The following is a 12,192-nucleotide window of genomic DNA, read 5'->3' on the forward strand; positions in this document are numbered from 1 at the left end:
TTATAGATATACTGACAAATAAATAGATGAATAGATGATAAGCATAAATGGCATACAGGTAATAGGTTGATAAATAAGTAGATGATAGATAACTTTGACAAATTGATAGAGAAATAGATGATCATTAGCTAGATGCATAGCTTCTTAAATAGGAGGGCACAGCTGAGTCACAGCTGCAGGGGTGCACCCTGACCTAATCAGTGTCATCCAGTCCCAGACATGTCTATCCTGTCCACATACCTCTCCCCAACTTCAGGTACCATTTCCACTTAGGGATCTGATAGGTCTCTCAAGCTGAACCTGTCCCAAGCTGAACAGAGCATCAATTCACCTAGACTCCACCCTACTCATCTCAGTGGCCCCCACTGCCGCCTAGGACCTTTCCATCCTTCCAGCTGCTCAGGCCAAGACACTTAGAGTTGTCCTTGACTTCTCTCTCTCACCAGACATCTGACCCCTCAGCAAACCCAAGGAGTCTACCTTCAGAACATGCTCAGATGAGGCCATGTCTAGCTCTGCCACCATCTTGATTGAATTTCTTCTGAATGCAGAGGTGGGAGTGGACTCAGGAGCAGGTAGTGAGTTGAAAGATGATCTCAGGAAGCAGGATCGAGGGAGCAGGGAGAGTGAGGAGGGGCAAACTCACACATAGGGATTCAAGGTCACTGTTCAAGGTCACTGCTGTTCTAGGTCACTGCTGCAGGCAGCTGGAGTTCTGTTCTATGAGACCTCAAGAATTGCCCACTGGAAGGGTGAGTGCTGGAGCATTGACCCCTATCTGGTCTATTGAGAATGTTACTTTACACATTAATTCTCCTGATGTTCTAGTTGTATTTCTGATGCAGGGTAGAGAATCCTGGGATGCCTGGATCATGCCTGAGTCATGTTGGAAAATGTCTGGGAAGTAGAGGGTAGCTGATGCATATGCTTGCCAATTTCCATGGTGTAAATACTTCCCTCCATGGCCAGTGTGCAACATTTCTGAAAAGGTAGCCACTGGCTCCAGCAGCACTCTGTCATCTGCTATACTGGTTAGAGCCACAGCTGAAGTCCAAGGTAGAACTGGTCAAGGGGCTGTGACACGGGGACCAGAAACACCTGCTATGGACACTTGCTCCAAACCACCATCATCTCTAAGTGACCTTCTACTCCTGCCATGCCCAGTAGTGCCTCATTTCCCATGGCAGCCAGACCAATCCCCTTAAAGGGAAACTCTGAAAACAAGCCCAAGCCTCTAGCCGGGTTGTGGCACCTCCTAGGATCCTCAGCTTGGCTGCCTCTTGGCCTCAAGGCTGCAATGCTCCTACCTCCCATCACTCACTATGCTTCAGCCTCACTGGCCTCCTTATCGTTCCAACACCCAAGCACACACCCACCACAGGGCCTTTACACTTGCTGTTCCCTCTGCCTGGAGGGTTCTTCTCCAAGAAATTCACATGGCTAACATGCTCACTCCACCTGGTCCCTGAGCAGATGCCCTTGTTCAGAGGTCCTCTCTGACCGTCTATCACAGATACATAGACTACTCTCCTCCCTGCCACTCTCGTTCCCCCAGCCTCACTTTATCACCACTCAGGACATTCACCTGGAGTTATACCACTCATCTACTTCTATCCTGTCTGTTTCCCCTTGTCCCATTAGACTATTTACTCCATGAAGGCAGAGACACCATAGTCTTCGCTGCTATCTGCCATATATAGCTCTATCTATGCTCCCAAAACAGTGACAGCCTTATAATGGGTATCCAGTAAATGTTTGTTGAATGGTTAGCATACCATGAATTCCAGAGGGAGGGTTCATATCAATTTCATTTTTAAACTCCCCAGAGGGAATTGCAAAGAACCTTCCTGGCTCAGGACTATCAGACCAGGGGCCCTCTAAAGTTTGGTCCAGCTCTGGTGCCCCAGATGGACTGGCCTCTCCCAGTACAGAAGAAACACTAAGATCTCCCACAGGACAGAACCCCCCCAATACCTATCCCCATAAACCATGAGGTGCAAGGTCACAGGTATAACTAGCAAACCCTCCAAATGCAATACAGACCCAGAACCAGCCAGAAATGGACAGGTGAACCTCACTGAAAAACTAGCCTCTGCCCAGTCTCTATCAGCAAAGAATCCCAGCAAGAAGCAGCCCTAGGATGCCCCATGAGACAGAGACAGTGACAGAGACGCTCCCAGGGGAAACCTCATCTGTGGTGAGGACGGCCTGCTCTGACTTCGGGGTGAAAGGGTGAGCATCGGCTCTACAGGCAAGGGAAGAGGGATGGGTCTGGAAGTCAGAGAAGAAGCCAGAGGCAGCAAGAGGGAGATACCAGCACGCTCCTCCTTCGCAGCCCTGAAATCCTACAAATGACGTCTCTTAATTTTAACATCAGCTTTGGGCGAGGGCCACGAATAGATTTCTAAACATATTCTAGAGCAGAATTAAGTGGGATCCTCCAGCATCTGAGAGCAAAGCCCGAGAACACCCATCCAACAGGGTGAGATCATGACATGAGCCTCACAGCCCACCACCCTGAGCACCGACCCTCCAGGTGAGCCGTGCAGCCCCTGCCCACCCATCGCTCCCAACCACTCAAGCTCCAGGCCACATTCTCCAGCAGGGAGTCAGGGTAGGACCTGCCTCAGGGTCAACTCGGGCCTCAGACCCCAGCTCAATGTAATACTATAAGAAAATGACCGATAGTCGTGAGAAACTATGGGGCGGGGAGGGAGATGGGATTAACGGTAGCAAATATCTGTCTGGGGACGGGGAAACACCTCTTATCAACAGGGTGCCTGAATGAAACATGTTTGTATACCTAACCCTTAACTGTACCCCACAACATCATAATAAAAAATATTGATTAAAATTTTAAAAAATAAAATAAAATAAAGAAAACAGATGAGAACCACTGCCATGACTCAGACCCCACAAGCCGATGGGGAATTTAAAAAGAATTTATAAAGTGAAGAACATTCTAGAACATACCCTACAGATGATCCTCACACTGCTCGGCCACTAAGAGCAAAGCCCAAGGGGTGTCACAATCACATGGACCTAAGGGGATGTGATGGCTAAAGTCATGCAGGATCTGGCTGGGGTCTGGGACAGAGAAAGGGCATTCAGGAAAAACTAAGGATACCTGAATAGAGCGCAGACTTCAGTCAACAATAACACTTCAATCAGGCTCATTTGTGGTGACAAAGCACCACAATTATGTGGGATGGTAACACAAGGGGACGGTAAGTCTTTGAACACTCTGCACAACTTTTCTGTAAATGTAAAGCTATTACAAAATGAAAAGATTATTTATTTATTTATTTATTGTAAGCTCTTCTGCCCAGGCTAGAGTGCAGTGGTATGATCATGGCTCACTGCAGCCTCAACCTCGTGGACCCAGGCGATCTTCCTGCCTTGTACTCCTAAGTAGATGGGACTACAGACACACACCATCATGACTGGCTAAATCTTCCTCTTTTCTTTTTTTTAGTCTCACTATGTTACCCAGGCTAATCTCAAACTCCTGACCTCAAGTCATCCCTGCATCTTGGCCTTCCACAGTACTGAGATTACAGGTACCAGCTACAACGACTGGCTGAAAAGTTTTTTCTCTTTTGTATAAAGTACTGTCTTCTTTCCATTAGCCTGAGGAGGGGCTCCCATAGGTCAGCTCCAGCCCTAGTCCCTGGGATGAGTTCCTCAGATAAGCCCAGACAATGGAATCTGAGGTGCCCTGAGACCACTCTTAGAGCCAGAGGCTATGGTGCTGGGATGGCCTGGACCCGAGGCTGCTGCTGGAGGGAGAACCAAGCAGAAAACCTTACTAGTCCTCAGACCAGCAGTACAGTAGCACCTGAGACCTTTCTAGAAATGCACATTCGCAGGCTTCATGGTAGGTGTGTCGAGTCAGGACCCCTGGGCAAAAGCCCACATGCCATATGAACAAGCCCCCAGAAGAGTCTCATGCATGCTGAAGCTTGAGACCCTGCCTTAGAAGAAGATCACCTGGGAAGCAGAGACCCTAATGAGGGTGTTGGCATGGTGCAGGCCACTGGTGGGTGCAGCCACATAGGAGTAGACACATACTTGGCTTGAGAGTTGATATATGGATCAAAATGTCCAAACACCCATGAGGGCGCCTAGAGAGAGACTGTTCTAACCAATTTTTAAGCCTAAAGAGAAGAAAGTTACCCTCTGGCAATACCGCCCTCGCCATTTCCTGCTCTGTGTCCTCACCCTCCAAACCTGGGGGTAAAGAGAAAACAAATGAAAGCAGGAGGCATGCAGGGAGCACACCCCCTCCGCAGGGGCACCTACCTCACCATGGGAAGGGACACAAAGACCGAATCATTAGATCTTGGCCTGGACACTGATGTCTATAGAGACACAGGACTTGCCTTGAAAGACATGTCAAGGGGACACAGGGGGAAACAAGGGTAAGCCAAGTCAATGTGTATATTCACATGTACTGATTAGTGTTTGTCTCAGTTCCCCATTGTTGCATAACAAACCAGCCCATAACACAGTGGCTGTAAATGATCATGGTTTTATTGCTCACATGTCATGGGCCAGAAATCTGGGCAGGGCACATCTGCTCCAAGTGGGGAGGACTGGGCTCACACAGGCAACCGTGTTCAGCAGGAAGCCTGGCTAGGCTGCAGACACCCACAACAGCCCCACTCACTTATCAGGTGGTTGGTGCTGGCTGCTACCTGGGCACCTCAGTTCTCTTCCAGCAGGATGGCCCCCACCATGCTACGTGGCAGTTTCCAAGAAGGCTAACACAGAGGTTGCAGAGCTCTTATGCCCTAGGCCCAGAAGTCATACTGTAACACTTTTGCTGCATTTTATGGGTCAAAGCAAGTCTCCAGGGGACAGAGACATCCTCCACCTCTTGATGGGAAAAGTGGCAGTCACATGGAAAAAGAGCAGATGGGGTCAGAGATGATGACTGTGGCCACCTTTGTAAACAACTAGTCCATAGTTATCATTCCCATTTTACAGGTGGGGGAGGGCAAGAAACTCACCTGCAGCCCCACAGTCAGGACCTGAAGCCACGGGCCTAATCCAGAGTACCTCCAGGACACAACCACCCCAGAGTTCAAGCTCTGCCTCTCATACCAGCTTCCCATGTGACCTCTCTGCTGCTTAGTCTCCTGCCTAGGGACAGGGAATTCACTGCTGTCCCCTCAGCAGACAACTCCATGCCTGCACTATGGGTGGACGGACTGATGGGCAGCTAGATGATCAGGGTTATTAGGGAAAAGACTAGGTGACCATTAAAGCCACTCCCAGAGTCCCATGAACCTGACCACAAGGATGAGCTTGGAATCCCCCATCTGTACCCTGGTACAGTTTGGATTTTTGTCCCCTCCAAATCTCATGCTGAAATGGGATCTTCAGTGGGGGGAGGGGGCTGGTGGGAGGTGCCTGGGTCATGGCAGCAGATCCCTCGTGATCCCTGGTGCCCTGCCTGCCATAATGAGTGAGTTCTCACTCTATTATTTCACGTGGGAGCTGATTGTTTAAAGAGTCTGGCACCTCCTTCTCTCTCTTGCTTATGCTCTCGCCATGTGACACGCCAGCTCCCTTCACATTCTGCCATGAGTTGCAGCTTCCTGAGGCCTCATCAGAAGGAGACGCTGTGTCATGCAGAACTGTGAGTCAAATAAACCTCTTTTCTTTATAAATTACCCAGTCTTTGGTATCCCTTTATAGCAACGCAAGACGGACTCATACAAATCTCAGCGGGATTGACCTCTCCTCCCATTCAGGTTCCTGGATTCCATATCCCACTCCTGCTTACCCTTTCCCTCCATGTCTGTTGAGACTGAACTCCTCTTACCCTTCCCTCAGCCTGGTCTTCCCTGCCCTACAGGGGCTGGCCCTGTCCTCCTCCCCTGCCCCATCCACCAACCGTCCGTGATCACACAGTACCCTCCCCATCACAGGGCCACCGCCTGTGCTGTTCCGCTTGCTGGAACAGTCATCTCCATCCCCACCTCCCAATCTGGTTCATTTCTACTTCTCTTTCGAGTTCTATACCTTTTTCCCCTAGATGCAGTTTTAGGAGGAAAAAGCCAGGCACAAAAATGGGAGGTAGAGGATGCTTCCTTTTATGTTAAAAACAAAAGAGGAAGAATTAAATGCACAGATATTTTCTGAAAGCATATACAAGAAAGCCATCAGCAGCCGTCTCCAGGACAAGAGCGCAGGCAGGAAGACCTGGCTTTCACTAATAAAGACACTCAGTGTGTGAACCTGTGCATGCGAGAGACACGTGACAGATTATATCATTTAATCCTCACAACAATCGCATGGTGCAGACACTATCATAATTCATTTCCACTTTATAGATGAGGAAACAGAGGTCTGAAGAGGAGAAACAGACAGCTTGCAAGTGATGGAACAGACTGGATGAGTGCGTGACTTATGCCACACCAACACAACTGACCCCACACCCCCTGCCTTGTCTCCTGCCACTGTGGAATTGGTCAACAAGTACTTGTTCTACTTTTCCAGTTGTAAAAACCTGTTTGTTTGTTTATTTATTTATTTATCTTTTTTAGCGATGCCCTTTCCACCTCCCACAGAGAGCATCAATTTCCCCTTTCCCACCAGAATTTCCAAGCGGTGGAGAGTATTTCCCAGGGCTGTGGATCATTCATGAACTATGGTTTTGAGTGTATGCTGATGACTTTTTGTTTTTTTAATTTTTTGGTCAAAGCTGCTGTAAAATTAGAATCCATGTAGAAGTACTCCTCAAAATATATGTAACAATGGGATTACATGTTAGCCCAAGGGTTCTCCTCCACCAGGGTAAGCCCAGGCACTGTGGGCAGCAGTTCCCGACTTTCTGGAGGAACACGCATTGCCTACTGGGTGCTGGGAGGAACCAGTCTGTGCAGAGCCAGTTCCAGCAGCCGTGAGCTTCCTTTTCCCCTGAGATGTCTCAACCTCTGCTCTCCTCCGTCCCCAGCATGGAACTGAAGGGTCAAGAGATACACAAGACCTGTCAGTGTGCAGCAAGACGACTGACTGCACCCAGGCAGTGTCACGGGCCCAAGGCGACCACCTCATGTGACTCACAGCCCCATGTGAGGAGACAGCTGCTGAACTCTCAGCCCGTGCTGCTCTTCCATGCCTGGCCTAGACAGATGACTCATCTGTAGATATGTTACACTTAAGTCACTGTAATGTCAAAAGCCTGCAAAGGTCACACACCTCATCTGGGACTCACACACATTCCAGGGGTAGGAACCATCACTGTCCCCACTTTATAGAGAAGAAAACTGCCCACTGAAGGGACTGGCAGGGTCAGACAGGCACAGTCAGCAGGGGGTGACCTTTGACCTTTGACTCAACCTGAAGACCCGGTCCCAGGCACCAGGCACACCAACTCTGACTTTCTACAGGAAGGACGCACCATGGCCAACCCTGGGTCCCTTTCTAACTGCAGCCCTTAAAAAAGAGGCGGAGGAGTGATGCCAGTAACCATACACACATCCACACATGCATGCACACACATGCACACACACATGCCTGGATGGATCCTAGGCATGCACACATGTGTGCACACACACAATGACTCATTCTCCCAATGACTTTCAATGAAAATAAGCAGAAAAAGCTATAAGGAAGGTATTCACCTAAAAGACAGATGGTGAAGTTGACCTTAAAAGATCTGTTTGTGAGTCTCAGAGGCTGAGCCTTCTCCTATGAGCCATCTCTTCTTTTTAGGAAGGAGGGAGGGAATGACGGGGGAGGGAGGACTAAGGAGAGAGGGAGGCAGGGAGGGGGAGAAGGGAAAACACACGGGTACCATGCAATTCTGTAAAGCATCCTCCCTTCCTTTGTCCTCTGCACCCCCCAACCCACTCTTCCAGCTTGGTACACAGTTTGTGGCAGAGACGGCCTGCTGCACCACCACCACACCAAGACATCTCCAGGGCCAGTGGCCTGTGCTCAGTGTTACCCATGCCCAGATCCTGCACACCAGGCCACTGAGGGAAGGCTGTCCTGGGAAATGCCACCATAGAAAATGTAAAAAGCCTCCTGCGCTACCCACAAGGGCAGGAAAGGGGTAGGAAAGACAGGAAGGAAACCGAGACCTCACCATGGGCTATAGAGATGCCTGACCTGGGAGAGAGAGAAATGGGCACATGGCACATGCCAAACCCATTGTTCCCAGTGCCAATGCTGAGAACGGCTCCTGAGACATGCGAGAGTGATATCGGCTGTTCATTGTGTCCCCACCTAGTCCCTGGTGTGGAGTCTGACTCACAAGTCCTTCCATAGAGCAAGAGGAGTCCTGAGCAAGCCTGGGCCCATCACAGTCCATGTGTACCTGGGACCCTCACCTACAAATGCCCGCATGGATGAGGGGAAGCAGGTGTGGGTCCCACAGCTCCCCATAGCCCAAGCGTGCCGTCTCAAATCCTGCACATCTGGCTCCTCACCCACCTCAGCAGAGGCAAGGCCCTGCGAGCCTGGAGCTTCTCAGTGCTGGAAAGCAAGGAAGTGTCTGGAAATGATAGGTACATCCCAACAGCCCCATTGGGGACAGTCTGGGCAATAAAATAATGACAGAAATGAATTCCCATCCATAGGATTAAAAAAATATAAGGGGTCCACACTGACGTCACTAAATAATTGAATAGACACATGGAGGATAGGGATGAATAAGAGAAACATCTTCCTTACAATGGAATTCCAACACCCAAGAGGGATGCTGAGAAGAGGGAACCACCACTGAGCACATGCCGCTGTCATACCCACACAGGCAAGAGACCTCAGTGCACACACAGGTGTGACAAGAGGTAGGGTACTTGACAGCCTCGAAGCACTGACTAATTCAGAGAGGAAGAAAATACTGACTTTTTCAGAGATGCCCAGCCAAGCAATCACAGTCAGTATCACCAGGAATAGCATAACAAACCTCACAGGCCTCTAGAAATCATGCACTGGGAAGGACACAACTTTGCTCCTGCAGGTTTCTTGCCAAAATCCATGAGCTGAATTGAATAAGAAAGAAACATCAGACAGCTCCTTGATTAGGGACAGTCTACAAAATAACTAGCGATCAAGTGCTCTCCAAAGGCAACAGGCTATAAAAGACAGGCAAAGAGATTGTCCCAAATTGGGGGACACTAAGGAGACACAATAGCTTAGATACCATGTGGGAACCTGGATGGATCCTGGGCCAGAAAAGGACAAAATAGTAGGAAAATGGACAAAATTCAGGTAAAGTCTATAGATGAGTTAACAGTACTGTGCTGATGCTAATTTCTTAGTTTTGATGTCTTCCTGTGTTGAGGTAGGATGTTATTTGGGGAATGTAGATGAAGGGTACGCAGGAGTTATTTTCAGTATTTTTGTGATATTTTTAGATGTCTGAAATATTTTTAAGTGAAAAGGTAAAAAAATTAAAGGAAATAACAAATAAACATAAAAAGGAGTGAATTGGGGGCCAGTTTGAGAGTTGCTATAATAAGATCACAAGGTAGCCATGGAAACACAGATGGGGTAATGCCAGGGGCTGACTTGGAAGGGATGCCCCCACCTCTGGGTCTGTGTGCCAGGGAGGATGACAACAATCACTGACACTTTCACAGTCTGCACGCCTCCACACCAGCCCTCCTGTAACCTCATGACAACACAAGGACCTGCCCATTTCACAGATCAGGAAACAGAGGCAGTACAGGAAAGGGCCTCCAGAGTCTGGGCACACAGATCTGTGTCTTGGTTTTATCACATTAGCCATGTGGCCTAGACAAGTCCTTTCACCTCACTAAACCCTAGGCTTTCACCTGTAAAATGATAAAAGGTCCAGGCTGGTGGCCCATGCTGGGGATGAGACCCCCTATATTAGTTTTCTATAGTTGCATAACAGAGAAGCATAAACTTAGCAGCTTAAAACAACACCCACTTATCAGCTCACAGTTCTGTAGGTAGGAAGTCTGGGCATGGCAAGGCTGGGTCCTTTGCTGGGGTTCTTGAAAGCTGAAATCAAAGTTTCAGGTAGGCTGTGTTCTCATCAGGAGATTGAGGGAAGACTCTACTTCCAACTCCTCCAGACTGTTGGCAAAATTCAGTTCCCTATAGCCATGGGACGAAGGCCTGTATTTCCCTGTTGACTGGGCCACTCCTAGAGGTCACTTGCTCCCTTACCACATGGTCCCCTCCATCTGCAAAGCCAGCACTCCTGCTTCCATTCTGTGCTTCCAATCTCAATCTCCAGGAAAAATGCTGTCCTTTTAAGGGCTTGCCTGATTAGGGCAGGCCCACTGATTAGGGCAGTCTTAAAGTCAACTGTACCATATAGCACAGACTAGGCTCACACCTGAATCCCAGCACTCTGGGTGGCTGAGGTGAGAAGATTGCTGGAGTCCAGGAGTTCAAGACCAGCCTGGGCAACATAGCGAGACCACATCTCTACAAAAAATAAAAAAATGAGGTGGCACATACATGTAATCCCAGCGACTCAGGAGGCTGAACAGAAGGACCACCTGAGCCCAGAAGGTGGAGGCTGTGGTGAGCCATGATCGCAACACTGCACTCCAGTCGAGGTGACAGAGTGAGACACCACTCAAAAAAAGAAAAAAGAAAAAAGAAAAAATCCACATAGCTTAATGACAGGTCCCTCCCACACTCAGGAGAGGGGATTATACAGGACACGGCTGCTGAGCATCTATGAATGACAATCCTCCCTCCCTCCACATTCCCTTGTAGTGGGAGGAGCACAGAGCAAGGCTTCAGCAGCTCAACTGCCACCATGCCTGCCCTGTCATTCCAGGAAGAGAACCTCTGTCCAGGGAATTCATGCCTAACTCCCATCCTCCAGCTTTCCACATTTAAAGAACACATTCCATTCCAGGCACTGTAGGCAACCCTTCCAAGTGCCACACACCACCCCAGAGTCACCCAAACAGGTCCAGGCTGGTAGCCTGGGCTCAGGAGGAGAAAGCAGCTCTTACGCCACCTCCAAGACTTCTGCACCCATCCCATGTTTGTCCTGTAGAGCCCTCGGTTTCACCCTGGACTGCCCAGACACCACATCGGTGCCCAATAGCATGAACTCGTGCCTGGCTCCAAACCACCTCTCCTCCTTCTGCCTTTCCAAGCCAGCCTGTGCCTTCACTCCTGCTCAAATCCTCCTCCTGGTACTGCAGGCCCAGCCCCTTTGTTGAGTGAGTTCTGAGGTGGCCCTTGACCCAGGCCACCACCATGTCATGGCCACACCCTCTGCCCCAGCCTCCTGGCCTGCTCTGCTGCTTCCCTGAACCTGTTTCCACCTGGGTGACCAGCTAGAGTGATGACTGGGAAATGTGCCTGGTCATATTCTCTCTTTCTCTTCTTTCTTTTCCTTCCTTCCTTCCTTCCTTCCTTCCTTCCTTCCTTCCTTCCTTCCTTCCTTCCTTCCTTCCTTCCTTCCTTCTCTCCCTCTCTCTCTCTCTCTCTCTTTGACTTTATCTCACACATACTCTCTCTCTCACACTCTCATACACACACACACACACACACACACACACACACACACACACACACACACACACATACACACACACACACACACACCTCTTTGGGCTTCTCATGGTTCCCTTAGGGCAGATAAGCTCCTCCTCAACTCCGGAGGCTCCTGACTTCTCTTTGGTCCCACCCCACCACACTCCTGCTCCTTCTCTCTAACCCCAACCCTGGCCAAAACTCCCTCCCAACACCTGGCCTTGGCACACGCCAACCTTTCTACCTGGCACACCTTTGTCTTCCCTCTTTGGCTGTTTTACTCCAACCCACCATGAGGCTTGGACTCCAGTGACCTCCCCACTGGTCTCTCCCCCAGGGCTCAGGACACATCAACCCATCCAAAGCCTGCAGGGCTCCAGGACAGCCTTCCCCACAGCTGGATGGGGCACTCACCTGTGAGCTGGAATGATCCCAGTCCATCACCCACCAGACCATCTCCCCATAGGGATGGAGTGATGAGTCTGCTCCCTATGATAGTCCCATGCCCAGCATCAAGCCTGGCATTATAATAGGTGCTCATCCTGCTGGAAGGGAGAGAAAAAGAAGGAGGACACAGAGAGGGACCAAGGGAGGGGCAAAGAGAAACAGGGAAGGGACGACATGTACCATGCCATGTAGCACCATCACCCATCTTTTGTCTGCCTCTTTTCCACCCAGGCTCTCAACTGTGAGCAGAAGCCA

The 12,192-nt window shown here is 49.7% G+C and overlaps 1 protein-coding gene across 1 annotated transcript in view; it reads right to left on the minus strand.

The window, feature by feature from the left end:
• Positions 1 to 11,969, minus strand: part of PHACTR3 (phosphatase and actin regulator 3) — a 231,090-nt gene extending 219,121 nt beyond the window's left edge. Inside the window, exon 1 of the mRNA XM_008069079.1 lies at positions 11,905 to 11,969. The gene's annotated coding sequence lies outside the window, so the exon portion shown is untranslated. The remainder of the gene's footprint in view (positions 1 to 11,904) is intronic.
• Positions 11,970 to 12,192: the final 223 nt, after the last annotated feature.

Source organism: Carlito syrichta, unplaced genomic scaffold (assembly GCF_000164805.1).
Source record: "Carlito syrichta isolate Samal-C Ts95f unplaced genomic scaffold, Tarsius_syrichta-2.0.1 Scaffold311804, whole genome shotgun sequence".
Lineage (NCBI taxonomy): Eukaryota > Metazoa > Chordata > Mammalia > Primates > Tarsiidae > Carlito > Carlito syrichta.